This window comes from Passer domesticus, chromosome 27 (assembly GCF_036417665.1).
Source record: "Passer domesticus isolate bPasDom1 chromosome 27, bPasDom1.hap1, whole genome shotgun sequence".
Lineage (NCBI taxonomy): Eukaryota > Metazoa > Chordata > Aves > Passeriformes > Passeridae > Passer > Passer domesticus.
This window is the reverse complement of record NC_087500.1, coordinates 395030-421324: the sequence shown is the minus strand read 5'-3', so window position 1 is coordinate 421324 and position 26295 is coordinate 395030. Positions and strand designations below refer to the sequence as shown.

The 26295-nt window shown below is 48.3% G+C and overlaps 2 long non-coding RNA genes across 3 annotated transcripts; one reads left to right on the top strand and one right to left on the bottom strand.

The window, feature by feature from the left end:
• Positions 1–1591: 1591 nt before the first annotated feature.
• Positions 1592–17445, bottom strand: LOC135286869 (uncharacterized). 2 transcript variants are annotated; one of them, XR_010350865.1, is made up of 5 exons: positions 17398–17445; positions 11360–12607; positions 10499–10725; positions 6511–6569; positions 1592–4483 (listed from the first exon to the last, which is right to left on the bottom strand). It is a non-coding gene; the product is annotated as an uncharacterized LOC135286869 (long non-coding RNA). The 2 variants fall into 2 exon arrangements; XR_010350863.1 differs by having other exon boundaries at positions 17287–17423.
• Positions 17446–17562: 117 nt separating this feature from the next.
• On the top strand, positions 17563–24909 carry LOC135286872 (uncharacterized). The gene is made up of 3 exons (XR_010350874.1): positions 17563–17701; positions 17823–17924; positions 18318–24909. It is a non-coding gene; the product is annotated as an uncharacterized LOC135286872 (long non-coding RNA).
• Positions 24910–26295: the final 1386 nt, after the last annotated feature.

Here is a 26295-nt window from a genome sequence, read left to right as displayed (position 1 = left end):
GCTGAAGCTGCCTCAACAACCCTGCAAGCTGTGGGAAGAGCTCTGTGACGCCCCTGTCTCAGAGCAGCCACAGGTGCAGTGTTCAACCCTCTGTTCAAACCAGGCAGCTGGTGAACATGGCTGTGCCAAACACTGACCCTTCCTTCCCACCCTGCATTCCCAGAGTACTGGGCGTGCCTTGGGATGCAGGCTATGAGCACAGAGAAGGAGAGAGACATTACCTTGTTGCTCTGCCAGTAAGAGCTTCAACAAGGCAACCACAGAATAGCCTGAGCTGGTCCCCCAAGAATCACTGAGTCCCACCCCTGGCCCTGCACAGCCACCCCAACAACCCCACCCTGGGCACCCCTGGCAGCGCTCTCCAAAGGCTCCTGGAGCTCTGGCAGCCTCGGGGCTGGGATCATTCCCTGGGGAGCCTGGGCAGTGCCAGCACCCTCTAGGGGGAAGAACCTTTCCCTGGTCTCCAGCCTAAACCTCCCCTGGCCCAGCTCCAGCCATTCCCTGGGTCCTGTCCCACAGCAGAGATCGGAGCTGCCCTTGGGGAGGAGCTGCACCCCGCTGAGCTCTGCCCTCAGCCCCCTCTGCTCCAGCTGAACAGACCAAGTGCCCTCAGCTGCTCCTCGTGTGCCCCTCCAGACCCTTCCCCATCTTCATGTCCCTCTTTTGGATACTCTCTAATAACTTTTAATCTTTTTTATATTTTGGTGCCCAAAACTGCCTCCAGACTTGAAGTGAGGCTGTCCCAGCCCAGGGCAGAGCAGGAGAATCCCCCCTCAACTGCAACAACTTTGCTGACAGCTGAGAGAAATTGCTGCTGCAACCAGAGACAGGCTGCACTGGGACAGCACAGTGTTTATTGTCAGGCTGGTTTGTGTTAGCTTTTTCCTTCCTTGAGGCAGGAGAAGGCCAGTGATGCTGCAGGGTCTTTAACCAGCAGGTTAAATACAACAAATTGCAGGAATCTGAAATCAAGCCATGCCATTGTTCAAAAGCTGAACCTTTAAAGCCTTTTGAGAATTTATGTTTTATGGGTGGAGGATTTCTTGGCCTGCAGAGAGATATGGGTGAGTGTGACAGAGCATTTAAACACCTCTTAGTTGGGTGATAAATAGGAGCTGGAGCAACAAGCCAGACTCAGCATGTGTAGCATGATCCTAAGGATATTTTTCTGCTACCTTTAGCTTCCTTTAGTACTTACTGAATTTATTAACTTACTGTCCTGTTGCATTGCACTAAGTAATTTATTTAGTTATTATTTTGCACTGGGTGATTGGAATTTTGCACTGAATAGTTTTTATATTGCACTAATGGTTTGTTTGTGTCACACGGTTTGTCCTGTTCCCCCCCTCTCCTCTTGTGGAGAGTCTTGTGGTGATGGTCTTCACCTGGGTTAATTTCCTCCCCTTACCCATCCCATCAGTTGTATCCCACTGGCTGTGGCCCCTCTCCTCCGCCCCCCTTCCCTGAGTTTAAAATCTCCCACCATGAGCCATTTGGTCTCTTTCTTTTCCCAGATGTCTCTGGAGTGGTTCCACAATAAAATTGTGGGACTTTTGGTCCCAAGGAGAAAGAGTGCTTCTCGTCTTTTGCTTTTGTCCTTGTTGGTACTACCAGGGTCCAAAGCTAGACAAACCAGACCCCACGAGGCTTTCAATCTGACACTACCCCTGCTCATTTCCAATTCCCCATTCTCCATTCCTTACAGAGGAAGTTTTTGTCTAAAACATGCGGACCCAGCCTGTTCAGGCAGATGGTAATGCAAGAAAGAGAACAAGCAGGAATGCTGGGCCATCCCATTGTGACCAGAGGAATGCTCTTCCCAAGGCTGCTGCCCCTCTCCTGCCTGGGATGGAAATTATTTAGAATTAGCAATTCACAGAATGCTTTATGTTGGAAGGGACCTTAAATCCCATTCAGTTCCAGCCCCCTGCCATGGGCCAGGACACCTTCCACTATCCCAGGCTGCTCCAAGCCCTATCCCACCTGGCCTTGAACACTTCCAGGGATGAGATTTAACCCAAGCATGAACATTTGTTGACTCACACACTCCCATGAGAATTTTCTTATCCTTTGATTCTTCGTTCACAGTTATATACTCACAAAAAATCTTCATATGCTACAAATGCCAAATGTGTTTAATGCAGTGCCTTTTTCAAGGTGAAAATTAGCAGCAGGTTGCAGAGATTTAATTTACCTTTATCTTCTTCTCTATCAGGAGAGTGCTTCCCTGGCTATATGTGTGTTTAGTTACAATAACTTTTCCTACCTAATTTTTGTCCTATTACCTATTTTTCACTAAGAGTCCACCAGCTGCTCACAAATAGGATTAAACTGGAATTTTTATTCCACAAGTGTAATCATAGAACCATAGAATTATCTAGGTTGGAAAAGAACCATAAGATCATCAAATTCAACAACTTCTCCCTGTCTTCCTCCTCTTTTCTTCCTGTTCCTTTTTTTATAACTCCCCTTTTCCTTTTTGCTCGAAGAATTCCTCTGTCACAGAATTCTGCAGCAGTAAATGCCCAGGAGCATGCACATGGGTACATATCCATGCTGACACTCTGTAAGACGTGTGATGCTTCCAAGATTAAGTCATCCAGGACTGTCCCAATTTAATCACCATTTTTCCATGGTGATTTTCCAGAGGAAGTTGCTACTTGAAGGCAGAGCTCCAGTCATGCTACCTGTGCCCTAAAGTGAGACTGATGTAACTTCAGAAAAAAATTAATTTAAAATCCACACAGAAGCTGTGGTGGGAAGGACACAGGGATGCCTTTGCCACAGGGCAGTGTTTGGGACATTGTACCTTGGGCACTGGCACAGAGCCTTCCTCTGCTCCATGGGATGAGGCATCATCCCCAACATCTGGACACAGGGTTGAGCTTGCAGGGGCTGTTTCTAAGTAATTGCACCAAAATATCTTACTACAGACAAGAGTCACACGTGCAGGTGTTTGATTCCAAACAGCTGCCTTGGCTCATTTCCCAATATTCTGTGAATTTCAGTGGGAATTGATTTCAAAGTTCTGGGATTTGCCTCTGAGAAAGGCTCCAGTTCCCGGAGTTCAACTCCAAAATCAACCAAATACTTCCGAAAACCTGCCTTTCCCTCTGCATTTAGGACGTGCTGTTTGGAGGTGGGATCACCTTCCAGCCCTGGCAGCTATGCTCTTATCTGCACCCCCATGGCTTTCCAGTCTCCTGTTCTCCTGCATGGGAACACTTAGTCCACCCTGCTTAAGGCTTAATCCATGGTTGGGCTCTCCTCTTCCCAGAACAACATTAGCAGTGGAAAACAGCACTGAAGGGAGAGGTGACTTTGCTCATGTCCTGGTTTGGGACAGATTTGGAAGGGAACTTCCAAAGGGATGATTCCCTAAAGGGCAAAATTCAGCAGCCCTTCCCCTGACCTGTTCAGGAGATAAACCTCCTTCAAGAAAAATTGAAAAGACTGTTTATTTAAAAAGCAAAGTATTCACAAGCATAAAAATTAATAATATTAAACAATAAAACCTCTTGCTCTTCTGAAGAGATGGTAGATTCAGAAAGTTCAGAGAGGGTTGTCTATGGATGTTTCTCAGCTCACTCGGTCTCTGTCAGTCCCTCCAGGGCTGGAATGCAGTGTCCTGGGCTATGGTAGGCCACAAGTATGAGATCTCAGTGGTTTTTCTGGGGTTTTGGTCCAGAGCAGGTTTGAACAGTTCCAGGAAAAGAAAAAGCCACAGTCCAGGGAACTTCTCTGCTTCATCTAGCTAAAAAAGCTAACTAAAAGCAAAGGAGAATTCTCTCCTGCTCCCTGTCCGTGCTGCACACAACACACACTGAGAGAGAGCTGAAGCTCTTATCTCTATGTTTTTGAATACAGCAACAAAACATTCCACTGCTTTTCCTTCTCCCCCACTTCACTCTCAGATTTAGTTTTAAAGGCACAAAGCTTATTTCTGGACTAAACAGAGGAATGGGGATACAATTCAACATCATAAAAAGCCTCTCAAAGTGCCAGGCAGGCCCAAAAAACAGCACGGGGCCCAGCCGGCCGCTTTCTTGCTCCATGCTGAGCTGGCTGCTTCCGGCCATCACAGCTGGAGTGCATCTGCTGCAGTGCTGAATCAAAGATTTTGTTAACACAGCTAATCTTGGCTAAATCCTTGCCTAACCCAGATCCTGCCTGCAGTTATTGCCTTACAGGCTACTTGACCAGAGCCCTCTGCTGTCTGTTCAGCAAAGGGATCCAGCTCAGCTGCTGCCAAGGGGTGGGAGCAGAGAAGCCAGGAGGGATCAGGGTTTTGCTTGTTGCTTCTGATGGAAAATCTGAGTATTCCCAAATAGGAAACTGGTGCCCCTTGGGCCAAAGCCAAGGCTCACACAAAGGTTGATCTCAGCCTTATCTAATAAAATCTGTGTCCTGCAGTCTGTTGGTGTAGGGGAGGTCAGGATGGTGCTTGGTGTCCCTGGAGTTGTTCAAAGAGATCCAGTTGCATCTGTGGGAGTATGAGTGAGAGCAGATAACCATGTAGGAGGGAAATTCAGAGAGTAAGTGCACAGAGAAACCACCTCAGCGTCACCCATTCCCAAAGCCACAAATAGCTGGAGGTGAGGAACACACCTCAGGGTGCTTCTGCTCTTACCCCAGCACTTGGTTTTGGCCATTGATGATGTGCAGTGTGAGAAGAACTTCCACTGTGACCCGTGAGGATGCTCCTATGCTGGGCAGGGCTACAACTATGGGGACCTGAGTTTGTGGCTCAGCTCCATCCCAGGGCCAAGCTGGAGCTGTTTTGCTGCAGGAGTCCACAGCCTGTGTTTGCTGGAGCAAGGTGATGCAGGAGCATCTCTGACAGCAATGTAGACACTCAGGGATGGGGGCGGCATCCTCCTCCCCGTGTAAATAGGCCTTCAGGCATCAGGGTAATAACTCAGACAGACAGGATTAATCTTTCTTCTCTTGCTGGAAATGGTGACGAGCAGGAACAGAAAGATCCTGAGCCTGCCTTTGACATCAATCAAATATGCACAGAAATATGGTGGTGGTGGTGGTGACAAAGCAGCAGGGAAGAGGAGAGCGGGAGGGGCTCATGAATCACAGACCAAGTGTGAGAGGGGGCAGCTGGCTGGGAGGCTGAGAGCAGCAGCCTGAGGCCTGGGCCCTGTTCAGCTCTGCAGCCAGGAATGGGTCTGGGATATTGCCTATGGATTTCCAGCTGTTGTGGAGCAAGTCTGAGCAGAGAGCCCCCAACACATGGGGCACACCCTGGTATGTTGTAATGTGCTTTTATACTTTGTAATAGTTTTATTTTTGTATCCTCTTATTTTCCCCAAAGGGTGTACCCCTGATTGTACCCCCTCCCTCTACCTGTCTAATCATTTTCCTGTGTTGAGATCATCCCCAAATCCCCGTCCTGGCTCTCTGTCAGTCACTCAGCATCCCATCCTGTCTATCCAGAACTTTTGGTCTAAGTTACCAAGTGATTAGTCCGAGGCAGGAGTCAGCCCCCCAAGTATTATTCTATATGCTATCCCAAATGCCCATCCCTAAGGTTTCATCCCTGGAGGGCCTTTACTGGTCAGCAAATGTATCTACCTTCGGTTTCCTCCCCCCTTTAAAGGTAACCTTGATATTCCTCATGGTTTACTCTGAGCAAGGGGCACCACTGAGGTGTGGGGCCCCCTGAGGAGCTCTGAATAAACCTTGGGCTGGCCCTCTGCTGAGAGTCACCTTTTATCCTCTACTGATGTCTCCACTGTTTCCTGTGCTGCAAAGGCGACTAGCCCAGCTGCTTTCAGTATCCTCGGGGCACCAGAGAGTGTCCCTGTCACCCCTTCCCTGTTGTCTGCCAACCCAGGGCTGGCTGGGGTTCCTGAGAGGCTCCCAGAGAGACGGAGACACTGGTACCCCCAGATCACCCCCACTAGCTGTCACCCAGCGCTGTCCAAGGCCAAATGCTACAGTGGCTCTTTGTGTGCTACCCAGGAATTAATTTAAAAGGGCACTGAGCTCCAACAAACCCATTTTGTGCAGGTCAGAAGGCATTGGCAGGTGGCCAATACTTTCCTGTCACTGTTGGCCTAGATGGGGCTGAATCTGGACTCACGCCCTGTTCCTCATGGCTCAGCTTGCACTTAAAGGCAGAAATTGCGCACAGTGAGGCAGTCAAAGACCACATGTCCCTGTTGGAGGTGTCTCAGAGGCTGGCAATGAGCTGGTGCTGATTCCAGCTATCCATTGTTTGTCATTGCCTGTGTCCTCATCTTTCATCCCCAAAAGGGGATTTAAGGCAGACTCCGCTCCTGTGTAGTGTTACAAAATTTGTGTTCTGGATCCAGTGCTTTTTGCAGCAGGGTGGTGTGAATGTACCTCTCCCCTCCCCACCACTGCTGTATCACCTGGATGTGTCCAGATATACAGCAGCACAAGCAGATTGCCTGAGGATAAGCTTTCCCTACCTCCCAAACTGAAGAGGATTCAATTTTTTACTGGAAAACATTACAAAAATGTCCTGAAAATTACCTCAGATTAGATGAGGCTTTCTTCAGTAACAGGGCTCTCTTTCTCTTCCTTTATTGGTTCTGCAGGAAAAAAATAAGCACAAACTTCACTGAAAATGTTCAGCTGTTTTTCCCTCAAGCTTCTATAAATTTCAGCTCCTGGTTGGATGTGAGCCACAGCTTGAGAAGCAAAGGGGGCTGATGGGTGTGAGTGTGGGGCTGGCAAAACTGAGTAATGATGACCTGCAGAGCCACACAGCATCTCTTGGTCCTTCCAGCAGCTTCTCAACCACAGCCAGAGATGCAGGAACTGTTAGCCTGAGGATCCTTGGCAAGCATCAACTGCTCTGTTGGGCTAAACCAGGACAGTGACTTGGACCAGCCCTTATGGAGGGGGTGGAGTTGCTCCTCTGCCTCATCCCACCAACAAAAGATGTGAGAACCAGGATATTAGAGGTGGTTTTTTCCTTACTGACTCCTGGCATTGGAGACCAGCTGGTTACTGCAGCTTATCAGAGAACTCAGGTGTCCTGCTGCTCCACCACCAGCAATTGCAGTTTGCAGGTATGATTTTCTGTGGAAACTCTGAGCTGAATGTTATTTAAACTTTTCTTTAGCAAACAAATCCTCCAAGGAGGGGATTTTTTTTTCTGTCACTGTTCTCCGGGGAGAAAATATCCCTGAGGGAATTTGCCTTTTCATCCCACTGGAAGCATCTCAGCTGCCAGTTTTGCCATTGTTTCGGTGTCTACAAGCTAAAAATACCCCGTGTACAATTAACCTGCTCCTTGTCACCCCTGGCAATGGGGCTGACAGGTGCTCATCAGCTGCACTGGTTGAAATAAAACAAACAAAACTGAGGAAGATTTCCATTGTCTTGCTGTGCTGCACTGTGAAACTGCTGCACAGTGGCAGAAAAGTGCTTTAAAGCACCTGTGAAGGTGATGCCAAGTGAAAAATTGTCACCCAGAGGGGGTTGTGCTGGTGCTGGGCTCTTAAGCACATCATATGGTGGGTGAGCAATGCTCTCACATGCCAGGCCCAAAGGGTGACAGTGGCTGACACATCAGACTGGCACCAGTCATTGGGTCCTGCAGGGCTCCATCCTCAGTCCTGTGGTCTTCAACATCTTCATAAATGACTGGGATGCAAGACTGGAAGGGATGCTAAACAAGTTCACAGATGAAACTACACTGGGACGAGCTATTGACTCTGTCGAGGGCAGAGAGACCTCAACAAATCAGAGAAATGAGCAATCACCAACTGTGTGAAGTTCAACAAGGGAAAGTGATGGATTCTGCACCTGGGATGGGGCAACCTTGGATGTGTGGAAGGACATCTAATAAGCTCATCTTGTTCTAATCCCCTGCCATGGGCAGGGACACTTGCACTGTCTGGGAAGGTGTACCTGGGTTTGGTTTTCCTGTCTTTTCTGCTTTGACTCACCGAACAATACCATCTGGCTTTTCCAAACAGCAGTTTTGCTCATTGTGCCTTCACAGGGATCCATAATAAATACTCCTTTGGTCAATAATGAAAGAGCAAGGAAAATTAGCAGCACTTCTGCCAGCAGCTCAGAGCCAGTAAATCCCAGAGAAATGCTATGGCACCCACACATAGTTCAGAACTCACTGGGATGGATCCCCACATCTCCCTTCTCAATATTTTTCTCTTTATCTGGAGTATTCTTCTTCCTGTGATGTTGAAGGATGTCTCTGGTGTAATCTCAGAGCTGCAGCCAAGTCCTCCCCAAGTGGCCCAGACACAGCAGTTCATGGCCACAGCCCTTCCTGCCAGGATGGATGTGAACCATGCCAGAGCACTGGCTCCAGAGTGTGTTCTTTCCTGTTCCTCCCAAGAGTGATGTTTCTCCCTATAAATTGAAGCTTTCCTCAGCACCTGGATGGCTCCTCCAGGTATTCCTTACCTCAAGGAAAGATTTGGCAGAGCTTTAAAATCATCCTAGATTTTGATTTTGGCTGCTTTGAGGTGAAAAGCCAATTTCTTGGTTCAAAACATATTTTTGGCTCTAATTACTAATGTTGGTAAAATAAAATAAACATTTAGATGCAAATAGTCTGAGGCAAATGCAACATCATGAATCACTGAACAGTTTGGAAAATTTTTCCCTTCCCATTTGAAGCATTAAAACACTTTAAATGTCCAAACTGGCTGACTATTTTCCATCCAGCCTTGGAACAATCTCATTACTGTAATGCACAATGATTTCCAATACACCTACAGTTATGTGGAGGAGAAATGACTGTAGGTGATGTAACTCCTCCATCCTAGGAGCAATAGATGAACAGCCAGCAATGCTGTTGCAGGACTGCAAGAGTTTTAAGTGTCAGTTACTGACACAGTGGATGGAGCTTAAAAATTAGAGGGAAATTCCCTGTGCTGGAGCCACATGGAGGCTCCAGGGAGGCAGATCCAGCTGGAGTTGTGATGACTCAGCTTCAGGGAGATAACTGCAATCTCCAAGTATCAAGGGATGTCACTGCCATGGAAGGAAAGGAAATGTGGTGGGAGAAAGTTCAAAGGGAGCATGGCTGAGCTGCCTGCGTGAAAGCAGAGGTGGGATGATCCAGGCTGAGCAGTCAGAAGAAGCATCAGCCTGTAAAAGTGGAAAAGTTAGAAACTCCATCATTTGGGATGCTCAGAATTACACCAAACAACATCTGAGCGAGTTCCCCTCAGGAACCAATCTGTGCCAGCTGATCCAGAGCTCTCCAGCCTCCCCCACTCTGCTCTTCACAACATTTTATCAGATAAATGCAGGTGTCAGTAAGGAAATTATTAGATCCCTGTCCCCAGCAGTCCCACAATATCTCCCTTTATTCAGAGCTGCAAGTTCTACAACCCCTGGCCAAGAGGCCCTGCCAGGCAGGTGAGGTCTGTTTCCCAGGGGATGTGTGACCTCTGTATGGAGGGAAATTGTATGCACAGCCTCTGTGTCCCTGGGGCACAGTCCTCACTGCATTGCCACTGCCACAGCCAGCTCCAACACTGACTGCCTGAGGACAAGGAAAGCTGTTTGTCACCACCCTTATCATGGCACTTCTGTGTTATTGGGGAACAGATATAAAAGAGCAGGAAAGGAAGAGCCAGAGGTTCCCTGAGGAGCAGGGAAATAATCCCAAAGGCTTGCTCTGAGCAGTTCAAGGACTGAAACCTGTTCTGGGGTGGGCAGCATGGAGGCTGGCAAAAGTTGGACATTGCCAGATGTGAAAAATCTTTGTAGAAGAAATGCCTTCAAAGGAAGGTAAAGTAGAGCCTTAGCTTCTGACTGATGGGTCTGCAGTGAGCTACAGAGGAGAAGGTGCCCTTTGCTGGGCCAGATTCTTTCCTGAAAAAGCAAGAGAGAGAAGAAAGCTTCACTGCCACTCCTGATATGGGCAGAGGTCAGACTCCTCCCAGATACACTCTCCTGTGAAAAGTAGAGGCTGTGGGCCCTTTCTGTGCTATATCATCCTGCTGCCCCTTTGGTGTGATTCCTGCCCACTTCTTGATGGCTCCAGGCTGCACCATGATCTCTTCACCTTCCACCTGTTCTTTTGTATCTGGGACAGCTGTGCCATCTTGCTGCTGTGGCTGTAGACAGGATTTTGGGTGCTGCTTTATGGGTGCAGTGTGGGAGGGAAGATCATGGGATCATAGAATATCCCGAGCTGAAAGGACCCAAAGACTCAACCAGTCCAACCCCTGGCCCTGCCCAGACACCCCAACAGTCCCACCCTGGGCATCCCTGGCAGCGCTGTCAAACGCTCCTGGAGCTCTGGCAGCCTCGGGGCCAGGACCATTCCCTGCATTAAGAATGAGGTTCTATATGTCTAATACAATAAACAACAGAGTTGAATTTAGCAGCAATTTCAACTGAGCAGCACTTTTATATAAAATAATACAATCAAATATAATCAAGCAGATACAAAAAGAAATTTGGCAGTGGTTTGGATAAAGCATAAGCAAAACCCATTGGGGTACAATCGGGGTACAGGGGGGTTTCTCACCCTGCCTCCCGCACAAAAAGCACAGGAATCCAAACACAGCCCATATACTGTATGCTAATACATATCCATCAGTATTTTCCTGTAAATCTCCTCCTATTTTCGATTCTTGAAATCTATGTCACTATACTGCACAGTGCATGCTCTGCTTGTTTCTCAGGAGTCTTCTTGGCTTTTGGTGGTCGCTTCCGACGAAGGCTTCTCCTCATCGTCACTGTCCTTTGAACAACCTGTGGACAATGGTTGCACATGCACCTCAAGTCTTGTGTTAGAGAAGCCAGCATTATATTCCAAAAAAAAAGCCTTATTATTTCATAGATACCTGGAATCATCCCAATTTTGTCCATTTCAAGGCTGATTCTCTAATTATCCTGAGACCTATTCCATTTTGGGATGTTACTTATCTCAAACTACATCCTACCTTATTTTCTCATGAACATCTGAAAACATCTGTTTTGTGACACTAATTACATATCCTTTTCCTCTATTACTTTTTAACAAATATTTTCTAAAATATCAATATAGTTACAATTGTTAGCACAAATCATATTCATTTATCACCCCTGGAAAGTGTTCAGCACGCTCTGGGGGCAGAACCTTTCCCTGATCTCCATCCCAAATCCCCCTGGCCCAGCTCCAGCCGTTCCCTGGCTCCTGTCCCTGTCCCACAGCAGAGATCGGAGCTGCCCTTGGGGAGGAGCTGCAGCCCCGCTGAGCTCTGCCCTCAGCCCCCTCTGCTCCAGCTGAACAGACCAAGTGCCCTCAGCTGCTCCTCGTGTGCCCCTCCAGACCCTTCCCCATCCTCGAGTCCCTCCTTTGGATGGAGGAAGATCTAAGAACTGATGGCATCGATGCCACAAATACCTGCACCTCTATGGTCTGCTGGGGCCAAAGTCTTCCTCCCTCCACACTCCCTGGGACTGCTGCATGAAGTACTGGCACCAAGGCTAGGATTTTGGTACCTGGCTTTGTGTGTTGTTTAAACACGCCATTTAACACAGCTGGTTCTTTTGTGTTTGTTTTTTTTTGTTTTTTGGTTGGGTTTTTTTTGTTGGTTTTTTTTTTTTTTGGGGGGGGGGTTTGGTTTTTGTTTTGTTTTGGGTTTGTTTTGTTTTTTTGTTTTGCTTTGTTTTTTGGAAGGGGGGTGGGGGGTGAACCACAGAGGTGGCGTCTGTGAAAAACTGCTAGAAACTTCTACTGTGTCCGATAGAGCGAATCTCCGATGGCTCTGAAGATGGACATGCTGCTGGCCCAATTAGAGAAGTCGGTAACGCCTCTGTGGTTACATATTTAAGAAGGCAATCAAAAAGCCCTTGGGAGGGTTGTTTGGAGTTGTGGTTTTTCCGTGCGGCAGTTGCCAGCCAGCTTTGCCTGCCGGCGGCCTCAGGCCAGCCGCCCTGAGGGCAGAAGGGCCGCGGGAATGGCGGCGAGGGGTGTGGTGAGCGATTCCCCCACACGGAGCCTGGGCGAGATCAACTTCTCAGCGTGTCAAAATCCTGCAGAAATCTTCAGACTGGTGGAGTTTGTTGGTAGTGGTGCTTACAGGGAGCAGGGTTTTTTTCCTTTTAGAGAAAGAGGAGAAGGTGAGGACATGTGGCTGAAGACAACATAGCAAGCCACAGTCGGTGGAAGGAAGAGGGGGAGGAAGTGCTCCAAGTGTCCGAGTTGAGCTCTCTCTGCAGGCCGTGGTGAGGACTATGACACGACAGTCTCGCTGTAATTCATGAAGTCCATGGGGGATGCAGAGATCCACTTGCAGCCCGTGAGAAAAGGTGCTCATGCCAGAGTGAGTGGATGCTAAAAAGCTGTTGTGTGGGAGACTCGAGCAGAGCAAGAGAGCCCTGGCTTCCAGAGGTAGAGAGGGCCTTTGCCTCCAGAGATAAAGGCCCTTGCTTCCAAACTATAGCAGCTTGTACTTAAAAGAGTACAGCCCAAGCACTAAAGTGATCCATGCCATGCAGTTTTGGAAAGACTGCTTTGCCTGTGGGAGGACTCACGTTACCGCAGGTTGGACAGGACTGCTACTTATGACAATTAGAACCACGTTGGAGAAGTTCACAGAGAGCTGTTTCCCGTGGGAAGGACCGCACAACATAGCAGAAGAGACTCCTCCTGAAAAAATATTTTGAGTGAAGAACTGTCCAGAATTCCCACACCCTGTCTCCCTTTGCTGTCAGTGGGAAGGAGGGAGGGGATGGGGGGGAAAGGTGTTTTAGAGGCTTATTTTATTCCTCATTATCCTTCTCTGACTTTGTTAATAATAAATTTACTTTATACCTTTAAGTTTAAGCCTATTTTGCCCTTAGATTGTTCTCTCCTAATCCCTATCTCAGTTTATGAGCCCTTTGGGGTTTTTCTCCCCCCTCCTCTGCTCAGCTATAGGAGAGGAAAACAAATGTTTTTTTGTGGATGCCTGGTGTTTGGCCAGTGTGGAACCACGACACTTTGGCAGAAAATAGAATCTTTTTCTCCTGTAGAAGGAGGCACTGAGATGCAGCAAAGTGACTTGGATGTATTCATCCAAATCATCTCAAGCAGAGCAGATGTGGAAAATCCCACTTTCCAGCCCTCAGCAAATAACCCATTCCACAGACCCAACATTCCACCCTGTTTGCCAAGCACTGCATTTTTGTTTGCTCTCACTTTCAGTGAGAGGCTAAATAACCCCTAATTACAGCAGAAATTAGAGGAACCATGGCTTCTTCAGCCATCAGCACAGGGGAAGCCAGCTGGAAAGGAAGAGGTGCTCCCAGCCATGTCAGGGATTCAGGCTGATGTTTCAAGCTGCCACTTTTCCAGTATCCCATGGCCAGGGGATTGTGTTTGGCTGTGGATTTCTGTGCCAGGAGGACAGGATAGTAAGACTGAAGCCTAAATGGGGAATGTTGACCCTACAAGCCCAAAAATGCCGCTCCCGTTTCCTCTCTGATTTGTGATTTCTCTCCTGCTCTATGTGCCAGACATGCCAGGCCCTGTGAATTTAAGCAGATTCTTGTAAGAGGCTTCCTCCCAAGTGCTCCTGCCCCATGTGTAACCCACTTACTGCACTCAAGACTCATCGAAGAAATGAGCAGTGGGGATCACTTTAAGTGCCATCTATGAACACAGAAGATGCTGCTCCTGTCTCTCTGCAAGAGCCTCTCTGGCAGATGACATGATCCTGAAAACTGATTTTATCAAGCTTAATATGCCACAATATTCCTGTGTGCTTGGCAGATGCACCTACAGTCATACAAATTACTCAGTGAGGATTGAAAAGATTATCACTGAAGAGCAGAGACCAGCCTTAACTCTGCCCTGGGATACCCCAGGTGCCACCAGCCCAGGACTGAGCACTGCAGTCATTCCCTACCAGGGCTCTCTGCCCTTCACCACCTAAAAACCCTAATCCCCCCCAGCCGGAGGGCAGGGGATGGTGTGGCACACACAGCCCTGCTCAGCCAGCTCTCATGCAGATGAATGATCCTATTTGATGTGATGACATAGCCAGGAGCTGAGGCCATCTCCCAGCTGCTTTAGGGGCAAAGGCAAGCCCTGAGCCTGACATGGATGATCTGCATCTGAAGGGGGAGAGAGAAGGAGGCTGCCTAATGATCAACCCTGGGCTGGTAATTATTTAGAGCATTCATAATCGTCCCCCCGACCCCTCCCCTGCATTAAACAGGGAACATGCAGCATGCAAAGAGCAGCAGGAGACTTGGGATGCCAAGGGTGAAACCTGAGCAGGACCAGCTGGACTAGTGTGCCGGGATTGTGAGAGAGATTCAGGTCCAGGGGTGGCCTCAGGTCCTAAAATATGAGTGCAAAACCCTGCTGGGCTTTTGGTTTGTACCTGGGTGTGTTTGCAAGGAAGCCTGCTTCCCCTCTGAAAGAGTGAGAGCAATGTGGCATGTGGAGGGTACCCGGGATAAGAATCTCCATCTTTGCAATCCACAGGAACAACACCCCAGCAAAGCTCAGACCTTAAAAGTTAGGAAGAAGCTGCCCAAATAGCAACCAACGTTGCTGCTGTTCCTGGGAAATTAAATCCCCAGACAGAGAAATTTCTTTTCATTTGGTCAAAACCTTCTCCTCTGATTCTAATCAAAGCCTCACACTCTGCCTTGCTTTCTCCCTGGCAGTAGTGGGGTCACTAGGGATATCTTGGCAGGAAATTTCTAAAGGAAATGTCTTTCAGAACAACCCTTTGTGGTGAGAACATATCTATCTCATCAAAATGCCTTGTTCCCTCTTTTATCTTTAAACAAAACCTGCCCAGATGTGCACTGTGCATCTGCACCAGGCTGCACACGCTGCTGAGCCTGTGGCTCACAAGAGCCCCGGAGAGGAATCCAGGCATTTGCTACCCTCTGCTGTCCTTTTCCCGCTATCTCACCTCCCTCTGGCAGAGGCCAGCGCTATTTTCCTCCCTCCGTTATGTCCCTGTGTCACTCGCCATACGGGCATCGTCATCCTGCAAATACTGCACCTGAGTCTCTCCAGGTGCCTTCAGGCTGAGCCTCCTGTCCCCTCAACCTTCTGCTCCCCCAGACCACCCAGACTCATGTCCCAGATACAATATCCAAAATACAGAGTAGCTGTGCTTCCCTTCACCCTCAACCTGCTCTTTCACACTCTTCTTTCTGCTCCCCAGCTGGTCCTCCTGTTCCTGCCTCTACTTTTACGCTGCTTCTCCCTCTGCATTGCTCACAGATATTGAACAGCCCATAGGAGAGCTGGACTCTCCTAAGCACGCTCCTTCTCAGGTCTCAGAGAATGGCCTGGCACCACCAGGGTTAATCCTGAATGGTATCAGGGCAGCTGCTGCCTTTAACAGCCCTTAGCCTTTCACAGGGTAAAACAAGCCAAGAGCTAATACAAAATGCCCACCAATCCCAGATCATTCATTTCCAGTCCTGGGGGAGGTGTAGAAACTACTATCAATTCTTATTTATAGATGGAGGTAGCATGAGGAGGTAACTCACTTTGCTCCTTCAGAGGAAGGGAGGTTAATTCCTACTCAGGAGAACATGGGATAGTTTTTCCATGTACTTCCTGAGGCACTGGTTGTTCCCTTTGCAAGACAAGCACAAGAATAACAAACACTCTAAGGTGGTAAGAAAGTGAATCTGTATTCTTGGCATTTTCCTATGGATGAGCCAAGTTCAGTTTTGCATGTGAGCTGGAATTCTGTATTTCAAGCAGGAATCTCTTGGCTATGTAGAAAGGGTATCCCTCCTCCTGCCACCACAGCACATGTTCAGTGACTGCTAAACTCATCTGAGAACTCACGAACAAATCCCTTAATGAGCTGATGATATTAAAATACATGCAAAACCAGGGAATTTCAGAAATGTGGCACCTGCCTTAGATCATTTATATTTTTAGCCTGGTTTCCCCAGGAAATGAGATCCATTGAGTCATTCCGAGTCTGGCCTGGCTGCCTGCCTTCTTTGTAAAAACTTCTGAACATGAGTTTCACTCTGATTTGATAAAGTGGAGATCTCAATACTACTATCAAGTTTGAGCATGTTCAGTAAAAAAGGTGATCAGGGAGATCCCCATGGTTCAGCCCTCACCAGCCAGGAGGGATGCACAGCTCCACACCACAAACCACAAGGAAATCTTCATTCCTTCTCCTGTTTGGTTTTATCCCAAATGGTTCCAGACCAGACTTGGTTAATTTATCCTACAAGTGTCGGGTGAAAAAAATCTTAGATCCAGAATGTAGTGTGATTTTTAAATTTTTTTTTTAAAGAAACATTAAGGATTTGCTCATCCCATTGTTCACTAGGGTGAAGTTTTCTCCATGGGCGCAGGCTGGAAACAAACACACTTCCCCAGCCCTGCCCTTTCCTTTGGCTCCAGCCAGGATGAGGGGTGAGGCTGCTCTTGCTGTGTCTGCTCCCCACCCCTCCCATCCATGGGGCTGGGAAGTGTAAGTTTTTAATAGATTTTCTCATTATTTCATCATTCTGAGAGGACAGGGAGGGAGGGACATCTTAGCCTGGCAAGATTTTCTCCAAGAATAATTGCTGTTGCCTTCTGCTTTCTCTGAGCTGTTGTGTGCACTTTATTTCTCTTGGATCTTAAATGAAGTGGTGGGCGTTTTCATATTTCTCTTTTTTTCTTATCTTCTGCTGTTTTCTCATAGACATTTTTTTTTTCACAAACCAGCAGGATGATCTGCACATATTTACCCTAAAAGCACTTCTCCCTCCCCCTACATCCCACCTCCAGAAACCCTGGTACAAGTGAGAAGGCATTTTTAGCTTTACCCTTCCCAAGTTTCTGGCTGTCCATATATTTAAACTTCTCACTTACAGATCTCAATAGACAATTACAGGAATCTAAACTTCATTTCCATGACAAACTGCAACATTGAGAAAACACACCCTTCTTAAAAGAGATTCCAATCCAACTAAGAGATTGCCTAAAGTATCCCAGGCTTTAATCCAAACTTCCTATTGGAAGCTGGTGATGTGCTTTTTAGGATGACCCAAGCTGGCAGGAAGTCCTCCCTAGTGTGTGGTCACACCTTAAACTTTGCTCAGCAACTTCTGTCCTTTCTTCCCCAGAGACTTCTGTAAATATAATTTCTCCTCAAAACCACCATTCCCTGTTTTCTTCAATATAGTCTTATTTTTCAGCCACCCCAGAGCCTGTTCTAGGTATCCTCCACAGATGGACACCCAGAGTTTTCCTCATTAAGTTCAAGGCAAATTCACTTTCAGTTTGGTTTTCTGTGTTTTCCCTGCCTCTTGCTCTGCTATGATTGCCATTAAAAAAAGCCTTAAATAGCCCTCTCATACTTCTCCATCCCTCTGATCATCTCTCCTAACATCCTCTCCTTCTAGGATGCTTCAGCTGTATTTCCTCTTCCCAGATTCCTCCGAGGGCGATATTTCCCAGAAAGGCCAGACCTGGTGAGTGTCAGCAAGGTGGGCAGGAAGATGCTGCTGCCCAGCTTGTGAGGCATCACTAAGGTGACAGGGAGAAGCAGCAGATTCCTTGTTGCCATGGTGACCGGATGCTCCACACTGCCCAGCAGGCAGAATGCCCTGTGCTCCACATGTCTACCCATGGGACCCAAGGTGTTGGGGACCCTAGGGATGCTGACTCTGGTGCTTTGCAATTGCTCAGGTAAAAGATCAGTGTGGAGGTGGGTATAATCTACTCTGACTCCTTGGAAGACTGACTGGAGCCATGGAGAGGAACTAGAGTGAGGTGAGCACTCCGTGAGCTGGGCCTGAGCACTGGGCCTCTGCTTTCCCCCTTGGGGATCCACTGTTCTTGCCTTGGGACCTCCCAGCCACTGTGTCACCTGCCAGCACCTTCCCATCTCCAGCTGGGGACACCAAGAGGTGAGACCTGCAAGAGCTCTCCTGCTGGACCTCCCTTACCCACAGCTCCTCTCTCCTGGAGGTCTCTACATCCAGCCTGTGTCCAGGTGCTAGTGACAGGACCCTCCCCTCTCTGCCTACTCTGCCAATGACCTGGGCAGGGGATGTGGCTTCCCAGTCACAGCCAACATGAGCAGAGGTGTCCCAGTCTGACTCTGGTCTCCACAGCTCTGCTTAACACAGACTCACATCCTGACACTTATTTCAACATTTTCTCTCCTCTAAGCACATAAACAACCTCAAGTCTGCCTGTAGGATGGTCCTACATGGGACTGCACCCATCCACATGCCATACAGGTTCCCAGCTTGCCCCAGTGAATTCCCAACCCTCCTCTCCCCTTGGCTCCAGGCTTGCTCTCTGCAATGCCTTGAATTCCTCAGATGTGTCCCCCATTTCTCTCTCTCTCTCATTCTGTCCTGGGCCATGCTTTCATCCACAGGGAGAGCAGCCTGGACTCACTGCCAAAACCCTTATTGGCTGGAGGTGGCTGATCCCACCTGCTGCTGGGCAGAGAAAGGCAAGGCAGGAGGGTCCTGGCTCTCTCAGCTGTGATGTGCTCTGCTCCCATGAGAAAAGAGAGGGGCAGGAGGGGAAACAGCCCCCAAGGAAGGAGCAGGTCTGTGGAGCAGGTAAGGGTCACATGAAGACTGTCATGAGACCCAGCATCCCTCCAGCCACCACTGTCCATTTTGTTTGTCCCCCCCAACCACCTCACAATGTAAAATCCTAAAAACCCTAATCCCCCTCAGCCAGAGGGCAGGGAATGGTGTGGCACACACAGCCCTGCTCAGCCAGCTCTCATGAAGATGAATGATCCTATTTGATGTGATGACATAGCCTTGGAGATATCCAGCAAGGGAGAAGAGGAACACCCTTCTCTCTAAATTATTTGTACCAAATAGCTCTGACTGCAACCACCTTTTTGCTAATAAAGATTGGTTTCTAATTGATCTCTGCAGCACTGGCTGCTCCAGACACAGTGGGATTTGGAAGTTAGTGGGAGACTCATAGAGGTTAAATGAGGAGAGAGAAAGCAACATTCCCAGTCAGTCTTGCACTCAGTTTCCTTTCCATACCACTGAAAAAGCAGCCCCAGGGAAGAGCTACAGCCAGAGCACTTACTAGGGTCAAGGTTCATAGGACAGGGCAAGAGAAAGCACAACCTCAAATATCTTCATTTTCAGAGCCAGGTCTTGTCATGTGGGGACACAGGGTTTTGGAAAGGATTCCCACCTTCTTGACCTCAAGGACTGGTGTATGTAGCTGGAATTTTGCTGAGCCCAGTGGCTGCCAGAGAGCCCAGAAGAGGGCAGCAATACCGTGCAGGAAGCTGGAACTTTTTAACAGAAATTGGGTCCTTTTAGAGGACAGAAGTTCTGGATCTAAAATGCAGCAGAAGGAGGGGCTTGTTCTGCTTTTTAGCATAGAATGGAACTCAGAGCAGGGGCATTGGCCTAGCTCCAGGCTTGTGCTCAGTAGTTTCAGGGCATGAAGCTGTCCCAAGAAATTTCACAGGAAATCTGGGCTGGGCAACTGTTTACTGAGGTTCAACAAAGAGACCAGTGCAATTCATCCACAGTATCCTGGGCAGGAATGCTAGGAGGTATCTGGAGCTGACAGGAGGGATAGAAGCTAAGTGTTTCAAGTCTTGACCAGCCTTCCTTCTCTGCCAAGGTGGTCAGGCACTGTCACAGGCTGCCCAGAGAAATCGTAGAACCAACACCCCTGGAACCGTTCCAAAAACCTGCAGGTGTGGCACTAGTGGACATGGGTTTTGGTGGGCTTGGCAGTGCTGGGGGAACGGTGGACTTGATCTTGGAGGGCTGTTGCAACGTGAACAGTTCTACGCAGTGGAGGTAGAGTAGGGGGTGAGTGTATGGTTTTGTGAAGGCAGGACTGTGAGCCTTCAAGGTGGGAGCTGCAGGAAGGAGCTTGCAGGAGGGCCTGTGTTTCCCTATAAAGCTCCATACTTCTGCTGCTCCTCACAGCTCTTCAGTCTCTGGGGCTGCAGAAGGGGTTTAAACACAACTTTGGCATCAGTAGGCTGAAAGTGTAGAAAAAGGAAGTGCCAGCTTCCAGGATCGCTGAATCAGGGACAGTGGAGACCTTGAAGAAAGGAGATGGGGGAAGAGGTGAGTCAGTTCTGGGTCTGTCCCCTAAATTTCTCTGCTGGACTGGAGGTGAAGCCCCCAGAGTAAATATGTGCATTTCCAGAGACACTGGGACAGAGAAGCACTGGGGCTCCCTCTCTGCTGTGGAGTTTGGATGTGCTCAACCTCCTCACTCACTCCCAGCTTCTCCCCTCTGCAAAATCCTGAAGAGGGCTGCATATATAGAGGGTGCTGGCACTGCCCAGGCTCCCCAGGGAATGGTCCTGGCCCCGAGGCTGCCAGAGCTCCAGCAGCCTTTGGACAGTGCTGCCAGGGATGCACAGGGTGGGATTGTTGGGTGGTCTGTGCAGGGCAAGGAGTTGTACCTGATGATCCTGTGGGTCCCTTCATACTCAGGGTATTCTGGGTTTCTATGAAACCCCTTTGGAATGACCCTGTAGAGCTGCAGCCCAAACCACACCATGCTAATGAGGCACAGCTAATGCCCCTCTGCTGCCTTGAGGAGGCTGAGCCGGTGCCAGGGACCCAGCAGAGTGTCACGAGGCCAGCTTGGCACTGCATGGCATGAGGAGGCAGTGGCAGCTGCTCCCAAACTCAGCTCAGCTTGCAGGGGGAACAGATTCCTTCTGACTAATCTTGAGACAAGTGTAATTAGCAGGTCTGTGGCAGGGGCTGGGGTCTGGGGCAGGGTCTGTGGCTCTCGCCTGTCCCCAGCTGGGTGGGCTGGACTGGGAGTTCACAGATCACACAATATTCCGAGTTGGAAGGGACCCATAAGGATCATTGAGTCCAAGTTGATGAGGAAGGAGAGTCTGGTTCTCAATACAAGCTGGTTCACCCCTACAATCCAGGGCAGATCAAAAGCCTGACAGTGAAATTCCCAATACCCAAGTCAGTCTCCTCCTGGAGGGTTCAAAGAACCGAGCCATGGAAGAGGTTTGAGCCAAGCAGGACTGGTGGCCTGGAGATGGGCAAATGTCCAGCATGGCTGGAACAAGCCCAGGTCTGGCACACAGGTCTGTGAGTGTCCTAGGATTCCTGTCCTAGGATTCATGAAAACCCTTTTTCAGTTCATCAAGTTTTGTGTGTTTCTGGTGCTTCCCTAAACCATGTGATAGTTTAAACCCCTCTGCCTTGCTGGGGCTGCCGTTCCCCCAATGAATGTGATAAACAAAGGCTGCTCCTGTTTGGGTTTAATTCAAAAGCCTGTTAAGCACCCATGTTACTTTCAGCATCTGGGGCTGTTTGTGTCAGTATAGGTTTAGATGCTTCCCTGGACTGGGATCTATGAAAAAGACCAAGATCATTAGGAAAACCAAAGGGATTTTTGGTGTGGGGTGATAAGACAGTAAGTGGCAGCAACACAACTACTTGCAATCATCTGCCCACGCTGCTGCTTAACCAGACTGAGATAACTAATTGATGCTTATGTTTGCAAGCAATCATCTTGAAAATATTCTAATTTATGTTAGATTCAGTCCTGCTGGATCCAAAAATGTCTCCTGTTAGAGCGATTCTGTGCATGTGTGTGCATATAATAGAACCTTTCCAGAAGTAATTCAGGAACCAAAGTTTCATCTTTCCTATGTCCCACAATAAATGTAATTTAAAACAAACAAACAAACAACAGCAACAACAAAAAGTAGTTTGGTCCAGAATTTATTTTATGCCTAAAATCTAGCCAGAATGCTGTGATGAACTATGTAGGGAAAAGGCAATGAGAAAATTTGACTGGCCAGAACGAAAGACAAACAAAATGTATGGGATAAATAGGAATACTAATTTCAAATGGGAAAACATTTCAGCACAAAGTAATGAGACCTGTCAGCTATATAGCTGGGGAGAGGTTTTTCTCTGAAAATGAAAACATGGTGAAGTTTCTCAAATTTCTGGAGGTCACAGAGTCAGTCTTACACAGCCAGGGGGAAAGTGCCAAGTACAGCTGATGCCTAGTTTCTGCAGAGGCCTGAGTCCAGCTGAGAAAAGGTTTATCCCCTCAGTAAGTTCAGGATTTAGATCTTCTCCCCAAGATGCCAAACACCTTTCCTTTCATGTACCTCTTCTCTCATTTTCCTTTCTACCATCAGCAACTGGATACCCCAAAGTATGTCCTGCCTTTGTGTATGTGGTAATTGCTGTCCTGGTTGGAAAGATGGGGGACTCTGTCCTTAAATATTGCGGTTTTGCTCCCATGTAGATTTTAATTTTCAATTTTCTTTGCCTCCATGCTGTGGAATGGGTACTGCACAGATTCACATGACAGGCCAAGGGAGGACTGGCAGAGCAGAGCTAAATTGGACCCTCCCATTGCATGTTGGTTTCCATGACAACTGCTCCTTTCTGTGCTCTCAGGAATTGCTCAAACTATCCTCCTGCACCAGAGCCCCCCCTTGCTGGGACTGCCCCCCTTGCTGGGGGTCTGAGGGGGCCAAAGGGCTGTAGTGCTTGTCCTGAAGACACATGGGATGAGTCAGGGGTGGCACACAGGTGAGGTGAGGTGCTCCAGAGGAAAATCTACATAGTGTCCTCAGCATTCTGGTATCAGTGGCGATGGACAGACATTCCAGAGGGTGAGGCATTGAAGCAATTTGGTCCAGTAGAAGGTGGCAGGGGGTGAAATGAGATGAGCTTCAAGGCCCTTTCCAGCCCAAACCATTTTATGATTCTAAGGACAGGTTCACAGTCACAGATAGCTCCTGCCAAAAGGTACCAACAAAGTGGAAAACTCATTCCTGATCCTCCCCAGAGGAGAATGTCTCCTTGGCAGTGCTTTGATCCCTGAGCTGGACAACAACACTCTTTGAAGAAATGAGATGTGGAAATACTTGTGCAGACAACAAATCACAGAAGCGATTCGCTTTGAACTCACCCGAAATATGAATACAGAGCTGCTCCACCATCTCAAGTGGACAGAGCTAATTGTCTGAATGCTGATGGGCAAAGGGCTTCTTTGCCAGCACTATCAGTAGGCAGCAATTAATTAAAAGTGTTCCTGGGTAATTTTGCATATCTTTTCTTTCAAGCTCAAAACGACTTAGTCTGCTCTTCCTCCTCCAAGGATAAAGCACTTACTGACATATGCAAGATGAAGGAGATAATTAATGCACTTTACTCACTACTGAGTTCTCAGCTGGACACTGGGGTTTTTTTGTATCATGCCTTAAAAGACAACAAATTAGAGAGGTCCCTGCCTGAACCACTCCCTCCACAGAACTGTGGGGTCAAGTGTGTTCAGGTCAGGTCAGAAAAGGTTAAGGGGGCAGGGGTTATCAGTCCCAGAAATGGTGTTTTATAAATGACCGTTCACATACACTGAAGGACAAGTGAGCATATCAGCATAATTTATAGAATCATAGACTGATGGGCTAGGTTGGGACTTAAAATCAACTGCTCTGACAAGACACTGGTTCTCAGAGAGCTTAAACCTTCAGCAAACCCTTGGAGAAACCCCTTTAATGTATCACCCACTGTCATCTGAGTTCAGTAATTTAATTCTCATTGCATGATAATCTAATATCCAACCAAAACCTTGGAACAGCCTGGTCTACTGGAAGGTGTCTTTGCCCATGCAGGAGATTGGAACTAGATGGTTTTTAAGTGAAACCACCTGGAGCTCAAGTTGCTGACCTCACCACGAAGTGCCACAGTGGTTCTGTGCTTGGCCTCATGTTCTGAGGCAGCTTTGCCTTGGTGGGAAGGTACTGGGTTTCTTGCACAGTCTTTCTGGGGCTGTAATTAGGGGCTGTGATTATTTCAGCACTGTAGGGTTTGTTTTGCATTGCACAGACTTTGGGGAGGTCAGAGCAAGGATCTTGATGGGTCACTGAGGTGGCTGGAGGAAGAAGCCAAAGTCATCCACAGCCCTCCTGCTGCACTTTTGTGATTCTTGCAGTTAGTGCAGAGCAGGCAAAGCAGTCACAATTAAAACAATACCTATTCAAGATGAAATTATAATTACTGAGGTGTTTTTATGCATATTTGGCAAACACTGAGGAGCTGAGCAACCACCCTGAATCTCCTGGTGCAAAGGCTGTTCTCAACTATAGTTACGGCTCAATGCAATACAATTTTCATGTTTCTATTTTAGTTCTTTTCATTTATTGCCTCTTTTCTGCCTTTTTGTTGTTTTTAGGATGAGTTGCATCCTGTTAAGCATGCTGTGAACTCTCTTACAGTGATTTCTCTGTAAATGTTGAGTAAAATGCTTTCGGCCACATGAGAGAGGCAGAGACCCAGCTGGACTCTCCTGGCTGCTGTCCCTGGGCTGGGCTGTGTTTTGTGGTGCTCAGCTGGCCTTGAGTGACCACAATGGGTAGGTGGTGCCAACAGCAGGTACTTTCTGCAGCACTCTTCATCCAGCCCATAAGTTTCCTCTGGCACATCTGACCCATCACATCTGATTCTCCTGGAAAAGAGTTCCCACACAGCAATGTCTCATTTAACACAGTCAAGGGAGACAGGTGCTCTTCTGTCAAGATCCTCAAGCCTTTCCCAGTAATACAGTCTACTCCTTTTTCCCCAGCAAGCTCTTGCCCTGGGCAGGTTGATGGTTTGATCACTGTACTTGTTCACTTGTTTCTGCATTTGAAGCAGAGGTTTCTGTGGTCACACGACGCAAAGGGACAACTTGGCTGGGTAATGCTGCTACAAGCTAGAGAATATCAGCATCACATCTATTTTTTGGTGTTTGCTCTCACCTGACTTGGCCATTCGATTGGCAGCTTCACGGGATTACCTTCCTCACTGAGAGGAATGTGTGGGTCCCACAGGCCTGGTAGTCATGGTTGTGTGATTCAGAGAATCCCAAAATGTCCTGAGCTGGAAGCAACACACAGGATCATTGGGCTCAACTCCTGTTGAGAGCCCAGACCCCCCAGCAATCCCACCCTGGGGACCCTGGCAGCGCTGTCCAAAGGGTCCTGGAGCTCTGGCAGCCTCGGGGCTGGGATCATTCCCTGGGGAGCCTGGGCAGTGCCCAGCACCCTCTGGGGGCAGAACCTTTCCCTCATCTCCCTCCCAAATCCTTCTGGCCCAGCTCCAGCCATTCCCTGTGTCCTGTACCTGTCCCAGAGCAGAGATCAGAGCTGTCCTTGGGGAGGAGCTGCAGACCCCAGTAAATCTCCCCTCAGTCTCCTCTTCTACAGCTGAACAAGCCAAATTACTTCAGCTGCTCCTTGTGTGGCCCCTCCAGACCCTTTCCCATATTCATAGTCCTCCTTTGGACAATTTTTAATAGCTTTATATCATTAAACACAATATATCTTATATTCATATCCATGACTCCCATCTAGGGAGTGGGAGTGTTGGCTCTGAAGGGTAACAAGTGCAGGTCTTAGAGCAGCAAGTGCAGTTCCAGTCTCCTGAGAGTAGTCAGCAATGTCTCACCCTGGTTGATAGAGGCACAAGCTCACATCTAGCAGAGTCTCCAAAAATATTCCACTGGGAAGTGATTTTGGTATTTTGGCATGGTTTGGCCCCCTGGGAAGTATCAAGTTGAAATGCAGCACTATAATTAACAAGTGACAGCTTAAATAATGAGAGGGAGCTGGGAGGCTGGGAACACATCCTCTCTCCCAGCAGAGCTGTGGGGGTGGGCAGGCAAGGCAAACACTGCCGGGAGGAATTACTGCCTGGGAGGGGGGATGTCAAACAGCTGTCAGCACGGGTTCTGATCCAGGCAGGGAACTGTCGGGAGCAAGTCACTTTGGCACACGGGGCTGTTGGAGGCACAGGGTCAGTTCAGCATGGAGGAGACTGTCAGGAGGAACACAGTCAGTGTGGCACAGAAGGTCTATTGGGAACACAATCAGTTCAGCACAGAGATCTTTTTACTGCTGTTTTTCCATTCCACAGAACAGTGTGTACTGGGATGGAGTGACACTTTTGTCCCTATCTTTTGGGAAGGTAAGAAAGACTCTCAGTGGAAGCAGCTGAGTTGTAATGTTTTCTGTTGCTGGCCAGTGACACAAGTTTGACTCCACTTCCCCAGTGACCCTGTGGCAGGAAACAAACCTGCTGTGGTTGAGCTGCAGCCAGGACACTGCTGCTGCACCAGCAGCAGACGGGGAATATGTTGACCAGAGTCCTCTTGAGTTTCTCTTCCCCTTCCCACCTGAGGGATAACTGGGAAAGGGCAGCAATTCAGACTATAAGGTGTTGTCATCAGTTAAAAGCTTTTCTATGTGTATGATGGTCAGGTTGGTGTCTACATCAACATCTTCCATTCCTCTTCCTCCCCCCCACTACTCCCATGACCACCAGTAGATGCATCTCTGTTTCCTTCAGCCAGTCCCATGAGGAAAGGGA